Source organism: Buteo buteo, chromosome 17 (assembly GCF_964188355.1).
Source record: "Buteo buteo chromosome 17, bButBut1.hap1.1, whole genome shotgun sequence".
NCBI classification, from domain to species: Eukaryota; Metazoa; Chordata; class Aves; order Accipitriformes; family Accipitridae; genus Buteo; species Buteo buteo.
The window spans coordinates 29,738,572-29,745,245 of NC_134187.1; the positions used below are offsets into that span (position 1 = coordinate 29,738,572).

The window sequence follows — 6,674 nt, forward strand, 5'->3', positions numbered from 1 at the left end:
GCGCTACCCACGGGCTGGGGGGGGGGGGCGAGATTTGCCCTGGCGCTGAGGAAGGTGGAAGGTAATTGTGGAAGGTAGTCCAGGAACTATTTCTTGACGTAATTTGTCTCTGTCCTTTGCTTCTGCAGCTCCTAGCCTCTAATGGATACATTAAATTGAATATCGGTGGGAAGGGGCGAGGGGAGAAGTGCGGTGGAGGTGGGCTCCCCACTTGGAGAAGGGAACTGGGGGGGGGAGAAGCTTTTAGCCTAAAAGCAGAAGGGGCTTTTGTCATCTTTTGCAGCGCTGTCTCATCGTCAGGCTGCTGAGCAGCTGAGAAATCCGTGGGGCACAGGCGCGTCTAGTCCTGCTTTAGGAAAGAAGTGTCTTCAGGAGGGGGGGGGGAAATATATGTATAGTACGAGGAGCATCTTTGGAAAGAGGAGGGGGAAATAATAATATCACACACCCCCCCCCAAAAAAAAAAAAAAAAAAAAAAGGCTGAGCTTTTGCAGTGAAAGGCTGCATTATTCGGCAAGTAGTCGTGGATGTTTTTATGTCCTTCAATAAAATTTTTACGAGGATCATTTGATTGTTCATAAATGTGTCGTTCATTAAATAAAACCGTAGGACTGAGTTTCAGCTATATAGCTGAGGATGAGAGAGCTTTTGCATATCAGGAGGAAGCAACAATGTGTGGTGGGCACATGATTGTTCTTATTTTTTTCTCTTTTTGTTAACGCCTGGAAACTTTTCTTTTTGCACCAAATCGATTGAAGAAGTTGGGAGCGTTAAAAAGTCGGTGATAGCCTGCCTGCATTTTGAGAGAATAACCTTTCTTTTGTAAGGAAAGACAGGTAGGTAAATAGCTCACGCCCATTGGAGTCTGAAAGAAGGGAGTTAGGCGATTTCTCTGGAAGAAAAAAAAAAAAAAAAAGATACCTAACCAAAACTAACCTCTCCTGATTTTTTTTAGCAACCGAACCCCCCAAACCCATGGATTGTCTGGGCTCTCCAGGGCTCTCCATCACCTCGGCTTTTCGAGGGCTGGGGGGACAGGGAGGGAAATGGTGACAATTTGCCAGGAGAAGGAGAAGTGTGGGCTCAGGAAGGGATGGGGGGTCCTCCAGGGGAGAGGCAGGCGGGGGGGGGCCGGCAGGGTGTCTGTCTCCAGTGATGCAGCATTCACCAGTGACAGGCGGTCTGTCCAGTCTGTGCAAGTCCCACGGACGGACACGGCAGAAACCTCTTCAATTATTATTGGGGGTTTTTCTTTCCCCCCTCGGTAAGTTGCATGGGAAATGCGAGCAAGAGGAGAAAAGAGGTTAAGGCAGATTCAGGGATAAACAGGCAAGAAGGAGTGATGCTGCCAGGAGACTCCCCCCAGCCCCTCCAAACTTACCCCCTCAGCTGAGCCAGGATAAAATCCTGCACCTCAGTCCACAGGGCTCGAGGGAAAAAAAAAAAAAAAAAAAAAAAAAAAAGCACAAGGCTGCCCTCGCTGCTGGTCGAAATGGGATTTCCCCCTTGAAAAATAGGAAAGGCTTTAAAATAAAAATATGACGGGGGGTGTTTGTCAAGGGACTCCGGATTTTCCAAATTCGAAGAGAAAAGTCATCGACTCGCTCCCCCACAGAATTTATTCCTCATTCCGTTTTAAGTCCCCTGCTTTATGTGAGCCCTTAAAGGGAAATATTCCTGCAGGAGCAGAACGTCTTCTTTGGCCTTTATCGAGACCAATTTATCTGTCAATCACCAGTCTCCAATGACGGTTATTTTTATGTTCGCGAGGAAAAAAAAAAAATATATATATATACTCATCATTCTTTTATCTATTCCCATTTGAAAAATACTTACTCTGCAGGGCTGCTAATATAGTGGGCTGTGACATGTGGAGGGAAAAAAGCAGCCTGGCTGTTCTACTTTGGTGGAATATTTTAAAGAGGATCCTTACAAAAGAAGGGTTGTCTGCAGATGTATATGCAGAAGGGGAGAGGGAGAAAGAAAAAAGAGGCAGAGAGAGAAGGAGGGAGAGGGAAAGGAAGGACTGAGCATGCAGAGGGAGAGAAGCATTGAAAAGCAGAGTCAGTGGGGAGGTTTTCCAGAGGGGAAAAAAATAATAATAATGTCAGGGTATACCACAGACGAACCGCAAAACGAGCAGAAATTACCAAAGACACGCAGTTGTAATAAGTAGCAGCAGTTTTTGTAACCTTAATGCGAGCAGGCAAGGTCACTAAATTAGTCGTGGATGGTGCATGTTGGTGCTACACAAAGGCAAACATATCTGGCAAAGATTTCTTTTATTTGCACGGAAACCTGCAGCACACGGGATTACTCACTCCCCATGTTGTCGTGGGATCTTAAGTAAAAAAATCAGATAGCGTTTGTAATACAAACCCCTTTCATTCAGGGACTGCTGGTCTCTGAGAATTAAGCAGTACAAAGCAGAGATGGAGACACTTCACCTTAAAGCGAACTAAAGACACGGCTCAAGACTAAAGACACGGCTTAAGACTAAAGACACGGCTTAAGACGACGTTTTCTCTGCTGCAGAATCCCGTAACACGATGTGAACCCCCATAAAATTTAACACGATGTGAACCCACATAAAATACTGTCCTTTCACGCTTATCTCGACATGAAACCATCCCCATGGATGAATGCAAAGTTATGTGAATCAAGTCCACTCAGAGTACAGGGCAAATAAAGCAATATCCTGAAATATTCTTCTTTGCAGTAGCAGTGTCTCCAAGCAAATATCCAGACTGGAAGTAAAACACGCCTTGCTATTGAATTCAGCAGCTACAAGGTTATCTCGCAGCTTTTATGCACGCTCCAGCTAGACTCCTATGCCTCCACAAAAGCTTCGGTACTTGTTTAATGGGGGATTACCTCTTCTGAAATGATGGTGAACTATCACATCCCTTCCAGGCAGACTAGTATCTTTTCCTCTCACCTCCCCTTTTGAATCTGCAGGGGAAGGAAACTTAATTGCGTTGAGCAAAACTAACACTAGCAGTCCACAAGCTGTAGGGGTATTTATGTATTTTTTTTTTCCTGGCGGAGAAAAAAATAAATATATAATTTTAAAAAAAAGACCGTCGAGTCGCAAATTAGGAGGTTACAGAAAATCAAGCCTTTGTCTGAGCACTGTCCTGCCCAGTTGACTTCTGACACCTTTTCGGAGCTAAACGCTTCCCATGTTCGCCCTGCTCCCTGCAAGTGCTGTGTGTGCTCAGCCCGAGCTGCATCCCTTCCCTGCCCTGTGCGCGCAGCCAGGCTCTTTCCCCACTTCCAAATCTTTTGGTTTCGCTTTGAGAAATTGTCCCCTGATTGGAAGGAACGGAGACAAAAAAATAACCCTAATAAAAAAAAAAAGACAGAAGAGGCAGAAGGAAAAAAAAAAAAGAAAAAAACAACTATTGGACAGCCTGCCTGCTGAGGTGACACTGCTTTCTTGCCTTTTTCTTGCTTTTTAATTTTTTTTTTTTAATTTTTCTTCTTCTTTTTTTTTTTTTTTGGCAGAAACTGCTGCTAAGGAAAAGCCAGCCTGCCGTCCCCAGGAACGGGGGGGTGGGGGGGGTGGGGGGGGTCCTCTCCCCCTTCCCCTGCCGCAGCTCCAGGCCCGAGCCCCGGCCCCAGCAGCCGCCTTCCCCCGGAGCGGGGCTGCGCCGCTGCCCGCCGGGGCACCCCGAGCCTGCGAGGCCGGAGTCCGGAGCTCCCCCCACCCCCGCAGCCGGGTCCCGGCCGCCCCGGGGAGGCTGCGGCACCCCCCGGGGGGGGGGAGGCTGGGGATGAGCAGACACCGTCCCCCCCGCCTCCCCCGACAGGCAGACGGAGTCTCCTGGAGGAGGGGGGGGGGGAGAAAAAAACCCACCCCCCCCCCAAAAAAGCACCAACCCAAGCCCATCCGCATTCCCCCGCTTTCCCTCGGTTCAATTAACACTGTCAAGTTCGGATTAAAAAAGAAATCGGGGTTTTCTCGGCCCCTTCGCCCCCCCCCGGCCCCACAGCACACCTCCAGCCCCTGCCTTGGAGGAGCAGGGAAGGGCGGTGCTGCCTTCGGATCTCTCCAGAAACGAAAGTAACCCTCCGGCCAGCTCCAGCTCCCACTCCCCGCCTGCGTTTTCAGCCCTAACCCGGAATAAAGTTCCTTTCCCCCCCCCTTCTTTGTCCTTTTCCATTCCCTTCCTCTTCTCTTTTGCCTGCCCAAGTTCTTTCTCTCTTTCTTTTGTTCCTTCTTTACCCCTCCTTTCCTTAAAAAAAAAAAAAAAAAAAAAAAGAGGGAAAAAAATTGTACACAATAGCTTGAATGACTCTAAAGCAGACTCTCTGAAGAGGCTGCAAAATATTTCCCGATCCCCCAGATGCCTCTGTTTATTCCAGGATTGTCTCTTAAAGTAAATAAATATGGGGAAAGATTAATTTCAGGCCAAATACCATCCCTGAATCTTGCAGCAGCGCGAACGCAGGCTATAGGCTTTGCCTTCCCCCCCACCCCCCTCCGCTAAATTCTTTGACTCCTTGAAAATCATATTTATTCAGGCTTCCTTAAAAGTGATCATATAGGAAAAGCTCCCCAGGACAACAATTGACCGCTGGAACTTGCAGGCACATCGCTCTGTACCAACGTGAAAACCTCAATCTCAGCCAATATGGGAGTCATAGCTAAGGCGAAGAAAATGAGCATTCAGCTTAAAATGACACTGCAGGAGTTTTTTACCTGCTTAAGTGCTTCCCCCCCACCCACACCCCCCCTCTGTTTGTTGCTAAGAATTCCTGTCTCTCCAGTGTTGGAGGTACGGCTAATAGACAATAAATTCCGAGGTGCAATTAAAGCTAAGAACAATTTCTTTAAGTGTGTTATGGTCTCCTTTTCCAAAATTTCAGGTCTCCACCAGACGAAGCCTACTGCAGATGTTCACAAAACCCAGCAGCTCGTCTGCAGCAGCCGGGGAGGGTGCAAAATTAAAGCTCCTCTCCCCGCTGCTCTCCAGGTTAGCTCGGTTTTGGGTGTGATATGAAATGCAGGTCAAGAGAAGGGGAAAAAAAAATTTCCCAGAGAAGTAAATTAAAAGAAGAGCAAGAAAACAAGCCTGAACCCAGAGAGGCGAAGTGTATACTGCCTGAAGAAACATATTTCTATACTTCTCCCTTTACATTTATTATGTTTCTGTCAGACACCCTGTAATTAGCATAGATAACTATAGTTGCAAGCTCCAAGTTGTGTCTGCAAATTCTATTGTTTGGCTGCTCCAGTTGCACACCAGCGAGCTTGAAAGCGAGCACAAGGTGTTAGGAAGAGCCTGGTGCCCTCAAATAAGACAATAACCCCACGAAATGTGACGGGGGGGGCGGAGGGGCGAAGGGTGCTGCTTTAGGCGATGGATTCCAGCCCAATCTACACCACAATATCTCTGGCCTGGTGCAAACGTCTCCTCCAGGAGATCAGCTCAGTCTTAAACCTGCCTCTATCTACCACAAATAGGGCTTAAAATAAAGACTATTCAGGCAATACGCCGTCATCTGCCTTCATTCACCCCCTCCCTCCAAGCAGTTATTTGTAAAGGTCATCTGCAGAGCCAATACCTATGTAAATACTCGGTGTCCGAGCCAGACCCCCAGACCCCCCAAAGATAACAACCTTGAGCATTTGCTCCCATTTACACGATCCCCTCCACCAGCCCCACTTTGTTTTCCAGCCCTGGAGCGGGTTCGTCTTGTAGGGAAGAGCTGAGCCTTCAGGGGACTTTCCCAAAATCCAGCCGAGCAAATGTCCACGAGAAGCCAGGAGAGCTTTTATTTGGGGGGGGGGGGGGACGACGACACCCGAACCCTTAATATAGCCCAGCTCTTCCCCTCCTGCAAAAAAAGGGAAAGTTTATCAAGGCAACCTCATCTCCCCACAGCCTCCTACTCCACCTCTCCGCCCCATAGCTTTTGCTAGGAGGTCTTTCGCAAAACCGCCCCAAAATCATTCCTTAGCAGCAAAGGATAAAGTTCATCCATAGGCAACGCGTGTACACACACAGAGAGACACAGGCAAAAGCCTCCAGGTTTTTAAATTACACCTGCTGGGAGAGGAGTATTATACAAACAGACGCAAGAAAAATTATGCAATCCAGCGTATCGTAATATCGCTAATATTTTACTCTGATAACAGCATCAGAAAGTGCATGAGCAGGAGCAACAAAGCAAACAATATTGCGCGAAGAAAGATGAAGGCGAACAGCATGGTGTCCTTTTGACTACCCATGTTTTTACATAAAAAACAGGCACATCTATACAAAATAGTTGAAGCAATAAATTCCCACCGTCCTTCTTCCTGATCTAATATCATAATTAAAAAACAGTAGGGGAGATTTTAACTTTTATTGCGTTTCTGGAGTTGGGTTGCTAAACATATATTAACTTTAGATTCTTCTCTTTCTCTCCAGGGGGGTGGTCTCTCAGAAATAAAATCAATCTTAATATACACATAATAGATATTGTTTTGTCTTGTACATGCTGTTAGAAGAAAGGGAAAGAAATCTGCAGATAGTTAATACAGAGAAGGCAAACTCATCATACATGTAATGAATCCTTTAAATCATTCAATTATCACAGCACTAATATCAAATAATTATGGTTAAATGTACCAGTAATCAACCTTGTCCCTGTTGAAATATTAATTTACAGTATCGTGAATGAGT

At 46.6% G+C, this 6,674-nt stretch overlaps 1 protein-coding gene across 1 annotated transcript in view; it reads right to left on the bottom strand.

Annotated features, from left to right (window-relative positions):
* HOXC6 (homeobox C6) overlaps positions 1-6,674 on the bottom strand; it is a 43,498-nt gene that overhangs the window by 33,019 nt on the left and 3,805 nt on the right.